The sequence below is a fragment of the Mandrillus leucophaeus genome, unplaced genomic scaffold, assembly GCF_000951045.1.
Source record: "Mandrillus leucophaeus isolate KB7577 unplaced genomic scaffold, Mleu.le_1.0 Scaffold798, whole genome shotgun sequence".
Taxonomy (NCBI): domain Eukaryota; kingdom Metazoa; phylum Chordata; class Mammalia; order Primates; family Cercopithecidae; genus Mandrillus; species Mandrillus leucophaeus.
The window spans coordinates 1,044,976-1,064,933 of NW_012108674.1; positions in this window are offsets into that span (position 1 = coordinate 1,044,976).

Here is a 19,958-nt window from a genome sequence, read left to right on the forward strand (position 1 = left end):
GAATAAACTCTTCCTTCTTTAAGTGCCCATAATGCCTTATAACTTGAGTCTAGCCCCTGTTAACTCCTGCCTTATTTTAAGTTTATTCGTGTGTTATAGTTGTTGTTGACTATGTTGCAGCTTTTGCACTGGGCCAGCAGAAACCTGAGGTCAGGTCTCCTGCCTTTATTTCTCATGCTCCATTTGGAATCCATGTTCATTTTCATGTTGTGTCATCCTTGTGGCTCCAGCCTGCATTAACAGCCCCCTTTGCTGCATGAGCAACAACCATTAGAGACCCATACTTGTAGTGACTGAGACACAGTGACATTATATCACAACCTCAGAAACCACGACATAAACCAAGAAATAATCAACTCCATAGTTTTTAATAGTGTCACTAGAAATGGACTGTCTGCTGCTAAGTACAGGGAAACAGTTACAGCTGGAGCTGCTCTAGAGGGGAGGGATGATGTTTGATAATGTGATATAGGAAATCTCGTGATACTACAGAAAGTGATGATCTATTCTTAGCTTCAACCTGCATCTGACTTTTCCTACATAAAGGGGTAACAAACTCCATCAATAATCACAGCCCTTAAAATTTCAGCTTCTGGCCCTCAAATTACTAATCCTCACAGATTAGGGCCACAGTCTATTCTTAGAGCCACAAAACTCAGTGATCTACATGACCATAGGCAACATGATGGAGGGATACTGAAAGGAAACCAAGTCTTCTAAAGAATATAACTGATGGACTCAGGGTCATTGACATCAGAGCCAGAAACATTATTTTCTTTTTATCAACTTAAATCTGCCTAACCTCTCATGTTATTCGGGCCTGGGGACACATGGCTTCTCAGACTTTATTCCAGTCTCTTTCTCTGCCAATATCCAGAAGATTTACAAAGAACCTGGAAAATAGGAACAGGTCCTCATTTCTATAACGGCTTCTTCTGGCGTCTTTAAGGCTTAGCATCTCAAGGTTTAACGTGATTCCTTGAAGTCAGACTACCCCAAAGCAGAAAGCCTAACCCCATTTGCCCAGCTGCCCATCAGTCTTTGCCCCTCGAGGTGCCCTCCCAGGGCACTGCTGGGGAGCAGGGCCTGGGCTGGCCTTCAGACCCTACTGAGTGTCCCCTGTTCTCCAGGGTGCACCCTTTATCACTCTTCCTGCCCAATACCACCTGTCTGATTAGTTCAATACTTTATAAAGCACTGATGGACTTTGGCCCTCAGGCAGCTTCTCCTCTCTGTCCTACAAAAATTTCCAGAAAAAAGAAATATAAACAAATTTGTTTCCCATCTGCAACAAGGAAGAAGGAGGGAAAACAGAGACATACATACACCAATAAATATCTCAATCCTTTTTTCTTCCATAAACAAAGACTCCATAATAAAAATATAGCAGGATGCAGATATCCCAGGGCAGATCAGACCTCTTCAGATAAAAAGCAATGTGAGACATGCAATCAAGAAACCAGTTTGGACCAGAACTAGTTCGATAAAAGGTGATCTCAAAGTTCTTGGTGAGGAAGCGAAAAGAGAAAAGGGCTGGATCTGCTGCATATCTTTCCTTTCCAACTTGAAGTTTATACATCAGAACAGCGGTGTTTCCATTCCTTCTCCATGAAACATTACCATCTTCAAAAAACCAAGTTACAGAACCCTTCCTACACATGTTAGAAACAGACACAAGCTCTGGGTGACACCCACTTGAACATCAGAGTCAAAATAGCAGGCACAACCAGAAAAGCAACTCCTGCTGAGAGGACTCGCTTACCCCCAGATTATTTCCATCTGTGTGTGCAGAATGTGAAAATCGCACAGCTTTTGAAAGGGAATCCAGGTGTTCGGGTGAAACTTTTGCGCAGCAGAGATGATTTAAAAAGTAGCAGAGGCTTTGATCCAATTTATTATACCACTCTGTTACTAAGGAAATGGAAATTCTGGAAGTTGGCCAGTCATGTTTAATCCAACGATGTGTACTTTCCAAAAAGTAGTAGAGATAAGCCGAGCTTATCTTCCCCATCACAGAAACAGCCTACACAAGGAAGAAGTTTCCCAACCATAATATTTGGTTCCAAAACTTTACCTCTTCTCCCCCTAGTTGTTGGCCTTGAATGGAACAATAGAAGCATTGTAAATAGGTGTAGTGAAGAGGCAGCCAGCCAGTCTGCACACACAGAGAAAAGATACGTAGCTTTATTTTGCACCAGTAATCTAATAAAACACGTTTATTATTAAACAAGAAACCCTAAAAATTAAATAGATAAGCCAATAGTAGAAATTAAGAATTGCTTACTATCACCTGTTAATAACCACTATTAATATCTTGGTATATATTTGTCCAGACTTTTTTCATGCAGACACACAAATAACATATATGTACCTAATTTTTATAAGAACAGGGTCATTATACATAGTATTTTCTAACCTACTTTTTAATTTAGAAATATATTTCTATATAAACAAATAAACTTCTATTTAATCATTTTTATATCTACAGAGTACTCCACTATACCACAATTATTTTATTAGAAAATGTAGGTCATCTCTAGTTTTTCTCTGATTAATAATGCTACAATGAATGAACATACTCTAAATGTATTTCTGGCCATTATCTCAGGACAAATTCTTTCAAAAGGAATTTGAGGTCAAAGCTGTTCGGATTTCATAGGTTGTTTTGATGTGAATTTCCAAATCGCCCTTCAGAAGAGCTGTTCCAACTTGGACTCCCTGTGCAGTGTGAGCGTCCACGGCATTCCTCTTAATACTGTGCCACGAACTCTCACTGGCAGACCCAACTGTTTATGACTGTAAGAATCTGAGGCCCCTGCATTTCTATCATTCTGCACACAAGCACATCTTTGGAACAAAATGTTTATGTTGATAAGCAATATACACTTGTTCAACCAAAACAAAAATCCTCAGGAGATTCTCATTCGGCAACAGCCCCTAAATCACATTGTTTTTTAAAATCTAATTTAACCAAGTCAGCATCTGAGTCTCAGGGTTTTTTGTTGGCTAGAGGTTCTCTAAGGTCCCTTCTTTTAGAAAAATCCATGGTTTCATTTCACAGACCTCATCTGGGCCAGCCTCCTCTCCAGCCATCCCTCCTCCATTTCCCTTTAAGACATCTTCATGTTGCTGTGCTGTTTTCTGAATTAGTTAGGCCATTCCTGAATTCTGAGTCTTGGACACACTATCCCCACAATCTTAAACCATTAACTTTATTTCCTTTCCTGTCTGCTTATCCTTGAAGGTCCACCCCAATAGCACCTTCTCCGGGACACCTTTGTGGATTCCCCAGCATTCACTCTGTTTTTCCCACCTCACCCCATTTATGTCTCTTTTGAAATGCTTATAACACTGAATGCAATGATCTTGTTCACGTCCGTGTCTCCCATGAGACCATGTGCTCTCTGTATCTCCTGGCTTAAGAATTCCATGATGCATATTGAAGATGCTTCATAAGTACTTGATAAATGTGCAAATGAGCAAGTGAATGAACAGGTGACTCCATCTGTGATGTCTCCAAAAGTTAAGAGATTTACTCAAACCTACATCAACTTGAAGACTGTCATTTTGTACATCTAAGGGCCAGGGTTTCTTCTGGGCCTTATCCCAAATCCAGGCTCCTCTCAGTAGAATACTCTTCTCTCTTTTTTATGAACAAACACCTACTACCAGTTCTCATCCCTGGACTGGGGAAGAAGGTGATTAAACCCAGTTCATACACACGGTGCCATGGAACCTGGTACTATCTACCATCCATATTTTGGATATCCATGGAGAGAGGGGAAGGTTACAGAAATTCTAGTCAAACAAGGGGGGCTGGAAAATGTAAAGAAGACAGAGTCTTTGCACTCCTTTCTAGGAGCAACTACACATGGGAAGACAGGAGATTAAAGGGAGAAGTGTGTTTCCGCTTCTGTTAACCTTATCATGTAGGACTCAGGCTGAGGACACAATGTGAATTACCCTTAAACAATGTGAGTATTTAGAAGTTCTTAACACTGCACCACACAGTTCCAAAAGACACTCCCCTCCCACTATTTTTACCCAGCAAAACAGAGCCTCAGCTGTTTTTCACATTTGATCTAAGCAAATACGTATTTATCTATTTGCTGTGAAGTTGCAACCCAGCCACACTGCAGTGGCCACAGCAAGACCACCACTGAACATTCGTGGGCAGCAAGCCCTGACCTTGGTAGCTGAAATTCCAGGAGCTGGGGTCATGCATTCAGATCTGCCCTCTAGGCTTGCGGTGGAATTAGCTCAGAACACTGAGGCTGTGAAGTACAGTAGCTGAAAGTGAAAGTTCTAAAGTTTGACACCCCTAGGTTTGAATTATAGCTCCACCGTTTTGTGTTTGTGTAACTCTTGGCAAGTTACTTAGCCTTTTTTGAGTTCACATTACCTCTTTTATAAGATGTCTCACTCTCTCTTCCTGCGTGCAAGTCTCTTCTCAAATGTCACCTCCTCAGAGAGGCACTTCCAGACCACCCTGTCTAAAATGGTGCTTCCTGTCACTATCCATCATCTCCTGTCTTGCTTAACACTCCTCTGGGTATTTATTACTACCAATATTCTGTAAGATTGTTTGTTTGCTTATTGTCCTCCATTGGTAGGAAATCATCAAGAAAACAAGCAATTTGTCTCACCCATTCTAGAAGAGTGGCCAACACATAAATAATAGCAATTCAATGAGTGAATGGGAATAGCTATTGCATCTATTATTTGATTACTATGAGGATGGAATAAATAATGCACAAAATGTTTAGCATGTTTCTTAGCATATTAGAAGCCCACAATGTCAGATAGCTAGTAGTTCTAATAATACTTATAAATATTCTAGTATCAGAATTATTTTTTAAAAATCTAATTGTGAAAATACGACTTCATCCATTACCAGAGTTATTTTGTGAAATTCTAATAGTGCAAATATGACTTGATATGGTCTTATTTTATATAGTCTTTAATAAATAACCCAGCTTCTCACAAGAAGGAATTTGAGGCAGCTTCTGAAAATACATAAAGCGACCTGTACCAACATAACTTAAACCATTCTAGAAGATTTTAACGGTCGTTGATAAAATTTTAATACATTTTGTTTGCTTATTCATACATCTCACGGCAAACTCAATTAACAGTCTCTTTCTCCTCATATACAATACTACATGAGTTTAGTGATCAAAACTTGGAGAAAGAAGTGTGCCGTCGTCCCTGACCAAATTACAAGCAACGATGTGGTCTCCACGCTACTGGTGGGAGAGCCATTGCTGAGCTGTACCCATGCATCTTTCTCTGTCCTTGCAGGCTTTGCATTTGTATTTGCTGAAAACAACTCTTGTAAGATATAGTAGGTATTCTCAACCAGGGTTCTGGAATAACTGTTTCTATCATGACAGCACTTAATGGGCTTATTCAAGGTATTTAATGACTCTCAAATGTCATGTATGGTAGAGCTCACAGCTGTAATATGTTTCTTCTGTTTTTTCCTTTTATTTCATTTCCACCATGTAGATTTTGTGTCCGGTATTCCTGTGTGGTTAGTCCTACAGAATTTCACTTGTCTTCCCATTTCTATGAATCATTCTCTGTCTGCAGTGGCTTCTGTCCATATTTGCATTTTGATCCCTGCTTTGTCACTGCATTTGCATTTTTAGAAGGTTTCCCAAGTCTTTAACTCGTAATTTAGTTATGTTTACATTTCTTAAATTATTTGGCTAAGCAAATACATGTTCAAAAAAATTCATGAAGTTTCTTGATTAAATTAATAAGGCTCAGATAGGTTGCCTTTAATTGATAAATGCTCAGAAATACTTTACTTCTTGTAAGCAATTTTGTGCCTCATGTTTAGTCTAAAATAGGTGACATGTTTAACATTATATGTTGTAGAAATTCTAAATTTAGCTGAAAAAGATTAGCTTAATAAATCCTCAGAAACATATATTATTTATAAATGGTCATAATCTGAATTTTACTATTATGATTTATAAAACAATAAGCTTGCATTTCACATGATCACCAGAAGCTTGCACTAGAAGCTTGCACCAGCTGACATGATCAAGAGAAAATCTCACCCAGCTGAATTTCAGAGAAACATACTTTAGCATTAAATTCTGGGGAAAGATACTAGAATGAAAAAGGAAACATGAGAAGAAATTACCAAGATGAGGAAGCCAGGACAATCAGATAAAGCAACGGGTAGAATTATTCCTAAGAAATAGATATCCTATTTGTCTACATATTTGCTAAGGTTGAGCTGGGGCCATAAATCTGGCTCTTCCGGTCAAAGCAAGGAGGAAAACATATTTACTTATGAGAGTTACAAAAAAGTATCAGTTCACTTAGGAGAGTCACAGGTCTCCCTAGCAATGAAACCCTAGAAAAATTTCCCTTGTGGGTCCTAATGAAGGGAATATTGTGTAAGGGAGTGAACTACTTCCTCAGCTACCTCCTATATTAAATACCAAGGAGACATAAACAGGAGAGCTTCTTACAGCATCCACAGCAGCAGTAAACGTTACTACACACAAGGCAGCTCACAAAAAGTGGTCCATACGGAGTCAAGACAATGGAGTCCCAGAGTGCAGCTCTCAATTCAGGAATAACTTGTAAAATTTTAAAAAGAATGGAGCTCCTTGTTCATTCAGTAAATATTTATTGAGTATTTGTGTGAGTCAGGTACTGTGCTGGGCATTAGGGAGGGAGCAGTGACAAGATAAATGTAGTTTCTTCCTGCAGAGAATAACAGGCTTGTTGGAAAGATGAGCCAACAACCACAAAATATTGAGATGTGTGCACAATGAGAGGACCTCTAAACCCCGGGCTTGCAGGTCCTTGAATGTCTCATGCCCAGTTGCTTTTCCCTTCACTTCATTGTAGCCAATCTGTTCTTGCTATCACAAACTACCCTGTTGGTACTGCAATCAGCACCACCTCTGGAATCTGTTTCAGAAAACCCCATCTCTGACCCATACCTCCTCTCCTAGCTCCAGCTCCCTGACATAGTCGTCAGCCTCACCGGTATCCCCAAACCAACAACCACTTGCTCATTATCTAGCCGCCAGCTCCTGTTTCTATTTTCCTTCTTACTTATTTAGATCACAGGGCTTATCATCCCAATCACCTCCTTGAAAACGTCCTCTCCTCCTTGACTCCTCTCTCTTCTGTCACATCTGCCTGGAATAAAACCAAGCCTGACTGAGTCCAGTTTATCCACACCTGCATTTGAAAAACTGAGTATTACTGGGGGGAAACACAAACACGATTCTGCTGACCAGATGCACTTTAAACCCACAGTGGAAATCTGAACAAAACACTCAACACTTCCTTTACGTTTCCCTAGTTAATTAGCCTCTCCAGCCTCGAAATGATTATCTTATATCTTCTGTAGTCTCTCTCCTCAAACCTCCTTCAAATACAAATTAAATATTTTTAAATGTTTTTTATGATTAGAAAAATAGAAACCATCAGATAAGTATGTATGCATCTTCCTCCCCACCAAATCCATAAGTCTCCTTTATCTATATCTCTCTTCCTGCCCCTGTTTCAGTGGGAAAAGCAGAGTTCATCCAACAAATGCCACTTCCCCTTGAGGCTCTGGAACCCTGAGCCCCAGCACCTCAAGGATTTCCTCCCTCTTTGCTGCATTTTCAATCTCTTTCTTGTTATGAATCATTCCCATCAATGCATAAACATACTATAAGGTTTAACATGGTAAAAATAAACACAAACAAACAAAAACCAACTCCCTCACTCAATATTCCCCCTCCAGCTGCTATTCAATTTTTCTTTCACATACAGTAAAAAAAAAAAAAAAAAAAAAAAATTAATTAATTTCCACTTCTAAGAGTTTACTCCAATTTCACATCTACCCACAGGACTCCACTGAAACTTCTCTGAAAGACACCCATGATCTCCGTGCTGGCAAATGTTAGGGGATGTTTCATATTTCATCTTAACCCCTAACTGCTCCATCCTTTAAAGCCACCCACCTTCTACTCTGGAAATACCATGTTCCTCTGGTTTTCCTTCTACCTCAGTGACCCCGTTTCTGAAATTCATTTACCAGCTCCTCCTTGCCCGCCTGGCTGCACCTCTGATCTCTGGACCCCTATATTCAACCGCCCACTTGACACACAGATGTCGGAAGGACAATGGGCTGTAGGGTGGCAAGAGAGGCGACAAGGGACAAGTTAGGAGGCTATTGCAGAACTCTGGGCAACAGATGATGGTGGTGATGGATATGGAGAGGAGTGAGTTAACTCAAGAGAAGTTCAGGAAGCAGAGTTATCAGGACTCAGTGATTGATGGATGCTGTGAGGGAAGGGAGAAGGAGGAGTCAAGGGTGACAACCTAGGTGGCATCATTCACTGAGATTGGAAACGGGGAAGAAAAACGGGCCACATATAATACATCCTTTAGAAATGTTCCAGAAACCTAGTTTCTCCCAACTGAACTTTTAAGAGGTTTTATTCCCCTGCAAACAAAACAAAAAAACTGATATGTAGATACTGCCCATCAAGGTCCACACACTCCTTGTCTTCCACCGGTACAGGGACCATGTTTCTTTGCTCAGCACTCTGTCTCCAGCGCTAGCACTGCATCTGGTATACAGCAGGTGCTCTATGAATAGTTACTCAATAACTGAAAACCTAGTTAGCAACCCCTTATGAACAGTTAGGGACTGCACCAGAATGGGTGCCTCTTACTTAACTTCCCTGTGCCTCTCCTTCCTCATATATAAAATGAGAATATTAGTGACGACTTTCCCCTAAAGTTATTATGGGAATTAAATATCATAATAAATGTAAATGCTTAGAGCAGTGCATGCTCAAAAGAGCTATTTTGATTAACAATATACATTTTTAGGAAACTTCTACTCTGCCATGCAGAAGAGCCAAATGACTTTCATGATTTTTTTTTAACAGAAAACTGTGGGTCTTCAGGAGAGTAAGACTTGAGACTTTGCTGAAACTTGTGAGCTCTGCTTCAGTCTCCTGGGTGCATAGACCTGGTCTCTCTATGAAGTTCAGTGTCTGAGAGATGCTACTGCCATGGCAGCCCCCGTTCGTGTTTATCTTGGTGACCTATCCTCTGCAGAGGAAGCCAAGTCTGCTAAAGGGGTGGGTGCTGTGCGGACACTCAACGTTGCAGTTAAATCACATCCCTTAAGAAGGAAACCTAAGGTGGCTACTCATTTGAGGTTCTCCAGTGGCCACACCAATGATATGAGTGTGATTCCACATGCAGGACAATTTAATGGCTGTGCAGTCATGCTCAAAAGGGAAGCACAGAAGGCGCAGAAGGACAGCCTGCCCTTGAAATGAAACCTCTCGTTCCCTTTGGATCCAGAAGGAAAATCTCATTGGAAAGATCCTCCTGAGCCACAAAAATAAGCACATGCCTCAAAAGGAGGGCAGAAAGCCCAGGACACGAGGCAGGGGTCGCTGAGATAGAAAGATTATAGCTAGAAAACAGCCAATCCCACCATCATAGCTGCTACCTCATCCCTTCCACACTTCCCAGCCCCCACACTACGCAGAACAGCAGGCTCTGCTGAGGGAGACTAAGAGGCGGCCAGTCCAGTGCTCAGTACGCTGCCGCAGTGCTCTGCCATCAACCAGCATTTGCCTGGTGCTCTGGAGTTTACAAAACTCTTTCATAGAGATACAATGGAGATAATGTTTTCAAAATGCCTTCCAACTTTTTTTTTTTCATTTCCTTTTGCCCTACGGCTACCCACGCATTGAATCAATGGTATTCATTGCTTCAAGTAAAGGCCAAAGGCAGCCTAGAACAAAGGAGTCATTCCTGAACTTCAAGTGTCAAATGGAATTTTTTTCCGTCTATCCATAGAGGACAACAGTTTTGAAAGCCAAGATTTGTTGAAGGAAAAAAAAAGCATTTTCTAAAATCTAAAACTCACTGTTTACATATCAAGAGTAAAGTTTGGAAGTCTGAGCATAGAACTGTACCAGGCTACTGGGCAGGCTGAGCCTATCAGGGAGATGAAATCACTGAAGATAGAGATCTTCAAAGGCTGTCACTGAGATGGAGTTGGGAGTATAAGATATTTATTGGACTCAGCAACTGTGAGAGGGAGCAGGATCGGGAAGTGGGAGAAGTCAAACTTCAAAGTTAAGTCCAACAAAGCCTCAGCTAAACCAGAGGGCAGCTCCGAAATGAGTATTAGCCACTAGAGCCGTGTGTCAGGCTGAAATGGCCAGGCTTTGATGTCCCTGCCTTACCTGGACACGAGCTGCCCTGTGAACCTCTTGCCCTCAGGTGAGGTGGCTCCCTGCTGCTGAGGAGTGCGTGAAGGGCTGCGAGCTGGCACTCGCAGCAGCTGGGGTGACATTCCTTCCTGAAGGGGGATCTGGGAGGCCCATGTCCATATAGACCACAGTGACCTAATAGTTTCAGAAAGAACTGGAAAACGAGGGAGAGAAAGGCAAAGGGGGAGATTTGTGTATCCTCACGTTCTAGAAAAAAGTAATATAGTTCTAATTCCTTGGGCATATCTAAAACAGTAGCCCAGCAGGCCAGAACACAAGGACCCTTTTCACAAAGACTTCTGCAGGTCATGCACTCAACAGACAGACTTGCTAGGAATGGCCATGGTCCCAGTCCCAGGAACAGTGTTGGACCCCATGGGCATGATGTACTAAGCCACTCAGATTACAATGGCCAGTCTTTATGGTCAATTCTGCTCCTTGTTCTCTAGCCCCATACCAGCACCCCCATCCTCTGCAACAACAGCTGCAACAACAACAGAGATATGACAACCTCCCTCTCTGATTGCTAAGGAAGGACTTCAAAGCACATTGAGTAATTTGCATGTCTTATCCCAGGACAGAGAGAATTATAATAAAGCATTCTTTGGCTTTTTCTCTTCAGGACCAGAGTCTTGTATGTTCAGTTCTTTGGCTTTTGAGTTCCAAACTTATAGGAGAACTTCTAAGCCCAGCAAATTTTGAAGCATCCCTGATGAATTCCTTCATCCTGATTATTTATAGTAAAAGAGGCATTAATCTCCCCACACAGGGATGGCAGCCTTCACATAGCAGACTAAGGAAAAATGATGGTGCTAACTCAGACCCTGAGGGGTTTATTATATTAAAGTGAAGGAAATAAATCTCCAAACTCTATTGTATTTGAGTCAGGGCCCCTCTACTTCTTGTTCTCACTGGCCACCCCGTCTGATGAAACAGAGCTAGAGGAGAAAATGACAAAGCCAAGCAAGAGGCAGGCCTTTTCTGGACCACTCCTTAAACCACCACATACTAAAACACTCAGGGAAGGCTTTTATTCAAACTCTGAGAACAAAGGCAGAGTAAGGCAAGCACAAACGCAGTAAGAGCAACAAGCACCCAAGAGCAAAGGCTGAACATCCAATTCCATTCTGTGTAAATATAGCTAATGAAAATGTCCTATCTGTTAATTTTTTCCCCAGCTGATGGCCTGCCCAATGTATTCCATTTCATTGAGAGTTAAGGACTCTGCCAAGTTCTACTAACATAAAATGTGCTCTCATACAGTTATAGGACAGAGGGAAAAGGGGTTTATATTTTTGTCTTTTATCACACAGCCTAAAAAGCATATGGTATTATCCACATTGACTGTTTCAGAAAGAATGGGGAGGAAGAATTTAACCCAGATTTGGCAAGCTCTAAAATTATTTCCACTCTAAAATATTGTTTATTTTAAATAATATTTGATCTGCAAAACTTGACTACTGCCAACATAATTTACTTGACTACTGCCAACATAATTTAAACTCCCCCTTAGTATTTAGAGGACTAGAATATGCCTTCCAGTGAAGGAAATAAAAAGCATAACTTTGAGAAGACAGTGAAGGCCTCCTAGGAACTAAAAATGTTTTAGACAATTTTCACGGCATTGGAGCTATACAGCAGTTAAATTAGACCAAATCTGAACTGGGTCGAAAATTACGAATGTTCACTCATGCACTAAACCAGTGCTCAACCCCAGTTTTAGTGCCTAACTTGAGTCTGGGAAAGGACAAGGGTCTGGGGAATTTGGCAGGTGCCTTGTGAATGTGTGAACCATCGAGTGAAATGCCATTCAACACTCAGTCATGGATGTGACTCCAGTCAGAAACTCATGTGATGGTTAGAGACAAAAAAAAAAAAATGAGACTCAGTAGATGAGCTGAAAGCTCTTAATCAGGCTGATGCCCACACTGGTGTCCTGCTCCAGGATCCTGAGGGAAAGCCGCCCATTGGACAGCAGCAACTGAGGCAATGAAGGCTCCACATAACAATGCATTTACATTCAAAATCCACTCTGCATTTTGTTCTTAGCAATCACTCACTCACCTTGCTAAGGGTTACCCATGAGATCTGACTCTGTAATGTTTAGATTGCAAAAGGTAACTGCAAAACGTGAACGTTTTCTTCTGCATGTGTATTATGTATTCCAGTAAAAAATTAAAAAACAAACAAGTAATATTGACAAGCTGGAGTCAGAGTACGGGATAGCTCAAGCCATCTGCTTCCTTTCCCTGCCTTAGTCTTCGTAGTGATCAGGGACCCCTATGGAAGCCTTCACACCGAGGGATGGGGGAGCAGACAATGAAACGCAAGGGTGGTCAACGTTGCGAACTCCTCACTCAGCCGCAGAGAGTCAGGATGCCCTTTCCAAGGACAGATTTCACGGGCCTCCTAACACTACATTGGCCTGTGTTCCCTTCAAGGGAAGTGGGGAAAGCCCAACCTGTGTGGAAGCATCAGCAGGTGGAGCTGAAGAGCTAATGGAGCCGCTGAGTAAGGGGACAGCTCAGACAAGTGCTTTGAGAACCAGGCAGATGGCCTTTTGGATGAGATAGAAAGGCAAATGTACGAAAAACCCTGTGGAGTCCTAATAAGGTAAGCAAGCAACAATAAGGAAGGGGCTCCAGGTCGGAGAGAATAATTATTCTGATAAACAGCTAATCACAGACAACCTGCAGACATCCTGTTTCCAAATACCTCATTCACATGTAGGCCCCAGTCACAGGACCTGACCTGCATACCTTATCTGCGTGTAGCCCCTCCAATATGACCCCATAAAACTTCCCTCCAGCCCCTGTCTCTTTGCAGACAGCCCCTTCTCTGCTGTGCTGCCTTGCAATGTATCTTTGAATTTTATCAAATCTGCCTCTTTTTTTTTTTAACTATAACTGTCCTGGTAAATTCTTTTACCACCCACAACGGCGGCCCCAGCCAGTCACACCCTCAACAAACTCAGTGTGTTATTACAGGGTCCTGTGGATGTTATCAAATAAAATTCAAGGTGGACTAGCTTATCTACTTTATACATTCATTCAATAATGTTTATTAGATACCCACCATGTGCCTGGCACTGTGTTGTACACTGGAAGTGCTGTAGGAAATTAGGTAGACATGACTTCACGCCCTCATGAAACAGACTCTGAGGAGTTGGCTCAGCTTAGTAGTTAAGGATGTCCATAGGCACTTTGGCTTTAGACAGACCTTTGTCGACATCCTGTCTCTGTTACTTAGGAGCTATGGATCCTCAGATCTTGGGTAACTGACTCAATCAATCATCTATAAAGCAGGGCTTATAGATGGGCTTATAGAACTACACCCCAGTAGTTCTCCACCCTCCTGAAATCACATAGGAATTTTTTTAAATATCTATCTCTGAGCCATCTTTATAGATTGTGATTCAATTGGTCTGGGTAAGTACCAAATCATCAGTAATTTTAAAAGCCACCAGACACATCCGGTGAGCAGCCAGTGAGAACTACAGCTCTATTCATTAGGGTCTGTGGGGGAACTGCACTGAATAGTGTACGTGAATACCTTCTGCTTAGTAAACATGTTAGCTTTGATTCCCAAACATCACAGCTGCTGTCTAGCTCAGAGGAATCAGAGGTCCAGGTATATGGGGAAGACTGTTAACCTGAAGCTGGTCCATGAGCAAGTAAGAGCTGAAGATCTTTCTGATGGTTTTTCCCTATGGGGAAAAAATGACTGCCCATCTATAACTTGATTACAGTTCAATAACCACCGCTGTGTTGATTTTAATGGGTAAGCTTATTTGGCTATTTCAAGAGATGGCTTATTCATTGATTTATTTAAATTTCCATTTTTAGTATAAGCCATTCAGTGCTTAATATTGTTTCATACTAGCAAATGTTAATGAGGAGTAGAATTAAGAACATATCTTAGAATCATATCTGGCCCAGACCTTTCATTTTACAAATGAGAACAAGGAAGCGGTAAGAAGTGAAGTGACTTTTCCAAGATCAAACATCCAACAGGTGCAAAGTTTTGTTTCATTTGGTCTCAGCACAAACTTGTATAACAATTTAGCTGTATGCAACTTTACATAATACAGATGTTCTTTGATTTATGGTAGAGTTATGTCCCGATATATCCATCTTAAAAAACAAAACAAAACAAAAAACTGTCCTTTTTGTATAGTTCTTTTAAAGAAACACATATGTTTATCAAAATGTTTAAGTAAATGAAAAGTCATAATTATAAAAAAAGAAAATATAAGCCAAAATGCAGAAGGGCTCCCTACTGGTTATATTAGAGTCTTCACAAAGCAAATCACATGTACAATGTACTAAAATAATTTTCTGATTAAAGAATACGTCTATGAATGCTTTTGGTTAAAAACAAAAAGCTTTTTGAAGATGGAGACAGCAGTTACATGGTTTTCCAATCTCTCCAAATCCCTACATAGAAATAGACAAAGCAACTAGATAGCAAATCCAAAGACTCACAGACAAGAGTTATAATTATGTCAAGCTATCCCTATGAAACTCAGATACAAATGAGTGGGGACGAACTATCATGATGACACCAACTATGCATGGTATCAGCTTCTATGAGAGAGAAGTACAGGAAGGGCACAGGGAATCTGACTGACCTGAGAACTGGAGACCCCAAAATACACAACAGGTATTTGTTAAAGTGCCATAAGATCATTCAAGAACAATAGCTACAACTCTAAAAGGTTTGGCTCATTCCAACAGCAGGTGAATATAGAGGTCATAGTAAGGTCTGACCCTCATGAACTCTCAAAACTGTTCAGCAAGAGCTCCTGTCAGCACAGGGCCCAGTGCATGGAGATCTTGAACTACACATTGAAACTGCTACCCATGGCGGAAAAGCTAAGCAGGACAGAGACATTTGAGAATAAAGGGAAAGAGAAGATCTAGATAAATGCAGGCATGGAGGACTGTGTCAGGAAACCTCAGAAAGCAAGTCATGTTATTTTTGAACACTGTAAGAAACAATAAAAGAGGGAGCTCTGCGAATTGAGAAAAGCCATAGTGATAACACTTTCTTCTAAAAGTTCAAGAAAAATTAATTTTCTATAAAAATGAGAAAAGAAAGGCATAGAGGTCAAAGCCCACATAAAGTTATTGTAAGAATAAAAGAGCTAGGCATGGTGGCTCACACCTGTAATACCAGCACTTTTGGAGGCTGAGACAGGTGGATCACCTGAGGTCAAGAGTTTGAGATCAGCCTGACCAACATGGTGAAACCCCGTCTGTACTAAAAATACAAGAATTAGCCAGGCATGGTGGCGTGCACACCTGTAGTCCCAGCTACTCGGGAGGCTGAGGCAGGAGAATCGCTTGAACCTGGAAAGTGGAGGTTGCGGTGAGCCAAGATGGTGCCACTGTACTCCAGCCTGGGTGACAGAGTGAGACTCTGTCTCAATAAAAATGAGTAAATAAAAAAAATAAAAGATAATAAGAAGTAGAATTACATCCCTTCAGACAATAGAAGTGTGCCAGGAATACGTGTCCACAGAACAGATCAAAATTGCAACCTTCTAAAATCTAAAAAATAAAAAAAAGTGTCAAGGAAATCATACAGAACATAAAGAACAACCTAAATCAGAAGTAGAAAAAAAAAAAAAAGAAATTAGGTAGTAGGACTCTGATAAGAATAAAGGATAAAAGAATAAAGGATAAAAGCCATCCCAAAAATTAATATCAAGCTACAAGGAATGCAAGAGCTATAAACACAACAGACAATGTCTTCAGAGATAGAAAGGAAAAAGCATGAAAAATTTTTAAGTCAAAAAAGAAATTGGAAAGAGAGAGAAAGAGGATTTGTAACCAAGTTACAATATCGAAGATACTCAAAAAATGTCCAATATAGAAATAGTGAAAGTCTTTGGAACAAGAAATCCAGAGAAAGAGAGCAGAACAAATACTAAGGACTACAATTCAAGAAAACACTCCTGAAATAAAAGGATTTGAAATTACTTAGTGAAAGAGCACACTACAGACCTAAGAACGCTGACCTACAATGACCCACACTATGATATATTCTAGTAAAACTACTGAAGTTTAAGAGAAAAAAAAAAATCCTTTGGGTATCTAGAAAAAAAGGGCAAGTGGCTTGTAAAAGAAAAAAATTAGATAATTACTGACTTGTCAGTAACACTGTTTTATGGTAGAAAAAACTAGAGTAACATATTTAAGATATTCAAAGGAAAAAATGCAAGCCAATGATTTTACATCCAGCAGAGCTGAGTCTCAAGTACAGAGATCATTGACAAATTGTTATCAACATGACAGAACTCAAGCAATATTGTTGCCAGAGGCCCTTCCCAGCAATCTACTAGAAAATAAGTTGCAGGTATCAAAATATCTAGAGAAACAACAGCCTAAGGACTGATGGCAAGCATTAAACACATAGTTACTTATAGAACCATGGCAAAATGTGGGTTAAAGCGGAGAAGCAGTAGATTTAATGACTATATGCTGCAGCAATGTACAGGGACTATAGTTCTTAAAAGAATAGAGGGAGAATGGAAGAGCATATGCACAAATGTTTAACTCTTCTCAGTATTTATATTGGGTGTGGTGGTATCAATATTGTTATTTCACACTGGTATATAGGTAATGGTACCATATTACCTATATACCTATATGTGGTACCATTACCTATATACCAGTGTGAAATAACAATATTGATGAATTATAAATTATAATTATAAAATCATAAATTAAAAAATTTTGGATATTCCTATTTTGTCATCTCCTGTGTTCTTGGGAACCACAACGTGTGGTATGAAAGAAAGGGGACACATAGTTAGTATAGAAAAAGTTCAGATTAAAATAAAAAGTTGTCATCACGAATTTGAATGCCAAGTATCAGTAATAGCTCAGGATGTATTTTATTAAGAGGTAGGAATGTGTGTTTGTGTGTCTGTGTGTGTGTTCGTGTGTGTGTCCGAGAGAGAGAGACTGAGATTTAGAGACGATAACCAACCCAGTTTCAATGAGCACCTCTAGCAACCCAGATTCTTAGACCGCAGTCTTGAAATACACTCTACTTTAAAAAAATAAAGATTTTGGAGAAATGGATGATTTCATATATAAGATGAGCCTGGAACATCTTTTTATACCAGGTAGTGAGGAAGCTATCAAAGATGATTAAGATCTTGTCAAAGATGCTCAGAAATCACGCTGAAGGGGCTCCTACTGGCTAATGATGAGACAATTTGAGCTTCAACATGGATAATAATTGCAATTGATTGGAACCCATCAAATATATTTAAATATATTAATTCATAATAACTTAATCTAATTGGTTATTTATGGAGGAAAATAGGGAACCAATTTATTGTTTTGAAAACCTATAAATAAAGAGAAAGAATCAGAAACTGGATACCCCTGGGTATTCAAAGAGTAGATGATCGAAATCATCTCTTTGTAAAATATTCACACTGATGAATAATAAATTAGAATTAGAATGCCACCTGTGATGGTTAATACTGAGTGTCAACTTGATTAAATTGAAGGATACAAAGTATTGATCCTGAGCGTGTCTGTGAGGGTGTTGCCAAAGGAAAGTAACATTTATTTGAATCAGTGGGCTGGGAAAGGCAGACCCACCCTTAATCTGGGTGGGCACCATCTAATCAGCTGCCAGTGAATATAAAGCAGGCAGAAAAGCATGAAAAGACTAGACTGGCTTAGCCTCCCAGACCACATCTTTCTCCAGTGCTCGCTGCTTCCTGCCTTCAAACACTGGACTCCAAGTTCTTCAGCTTTGGTACTCGGACTGGCTTCCTTGCTCCTCAGCTTACAGATGGCCTCTTGTGGGACTTTGTGATCATGTGAGTTAATACTACCTAATAAACTCCATATATACATACACACATATATATATGTTACAGATATCGACATATAGGTATATATCCTATTAGTTCTGTCCCTCTAGAGGACCATGAGTAATACACCACCCTTTCGCAAGTCCCAAAGAATTAATGGGAGTTAATTAACGGCAGTAATGAGCACGAGTGGCTGCTCACATTACAGAAAAGAGACGAGCAGACACAGTGTGCTTCCTGTAAACAAACACATCGCCACCTATAGCCTTGCCAGAGGGATAGGACTGAGTCTGATCAAGCCTCTGCATCCAGCTACCAGCTTACAAAAACATAGAAGACGGGAACATATTGAGCTATAACACAAGGACACATCATCAAAACCAAAACTGTAGGAGACTCTACAGATCAAATGCCCTGGGCTTTTCCCGGAGACAAGTTATAAGAAACAGAAGACAAAAAAAGGGGAGACCTATAGATTAAAAGAAAGTTAAAAGATACCTTTTTAAGGCAAAATTAAGTTATAGCATCCTAAAGATGCACTCAGTTAGATCACAGACTATTAAAACTACACACATGAAGAAGTGATTGCAAGTCAGGAGAGTGGTTACTTTCAGAGAAAGGGAGGAGAGGAGACTGAGGCTCACAAAGGGGCTTCTAGGGTGGCTGGCAAATGTCTATTTCTTGACCTTGGATGTTTACAAGGGTGTTCATCTTATAAAAATAATAATAAAATAATAAACCATTCATTTATGTAGCTTTATCTGTGTGTTATTTTACAAGAAAAAGATCTTTAAGATGCTTTTGCAAAATGGAGAATGTGTGTAAAGCAAATCTAATTCATCTCTTAAATTGTCTTTTCTTGGTAAATCCATGTTTAAATGGTAATTTGCTTAGACCAAGCATGTTCTGGCAATGTGTTTTCAAGATCATTGCAATGTAATCAATCTGCAAACGTTGATGGAGAACCAGCTGTGTGCAAGGCACTTCTGCTGTTCCATTGCAATTGGCTTGTACCTTCAGACACTTGCTGTCTCTCTTGAATTAGCTGACAATGTGCATTGGAAGTTTTCACTTGGGGTTTGAGCTTTTTATATTATTGGAATTTTATTTGTTGATGATGTTTTATGAATTGATTGAAGTACTGTGTGTTGAAGAGGAGAGGCTCACAAGACACTTCCACTTAGCACAAAACTAAATGACCTCTTCCCTTAGTCTTAGCTAGCTGGCACCTAGGCCACTCTCCAGTGATCAGGGTGCTGCTTCCTGCGAGTGTAGACAGCTGGGACTCTGCTTGTTGAGAATCTGCTCTATACTGGGCTATGCTTTGGTGACTCATTATCCCAGCCTCACAATCACATCATACATCTGAATATCTAGTTCCTAGAAATGACGGTTTCGGAGAGGTTTATAAGGGATACCCATTCCCAGCAAAACAAAGGAGGGTTTGAGACTTGTTTCCGACCCAAGATCACAGACATCAGGAAGCAACTTACTCTGTTCTGTCAGATAGAGCTGGTGTCTAAATAGAGAACTTACCAAGCATATCAATCTTTGAGTTTCTTCTGCAAAGCAAAGGAACCATGAAAGTTGCAAAACTACAAAAATTTTTATGGAAAAAAACACTTCTATTTCAATAGAAAAAGAAAGAAAGAAAAGAAAGAAAGAAAGAAAGAAAGAAAGAAAGAAAGAAAGAAAGAAAGAAAGAAAGAAAGAAAGAAAGAAAGAAAGAAAGAAGAAAACAGGAAGAGGAGGAGGAAAGGAAGGAAGGAAGGAAGGAAGAAAGGAAGGAAGGAAGGGAGGGAGGGAAAGGGAGAGAAAGAGAAACAAACGAAACAAAGAAAAAGAAAGGA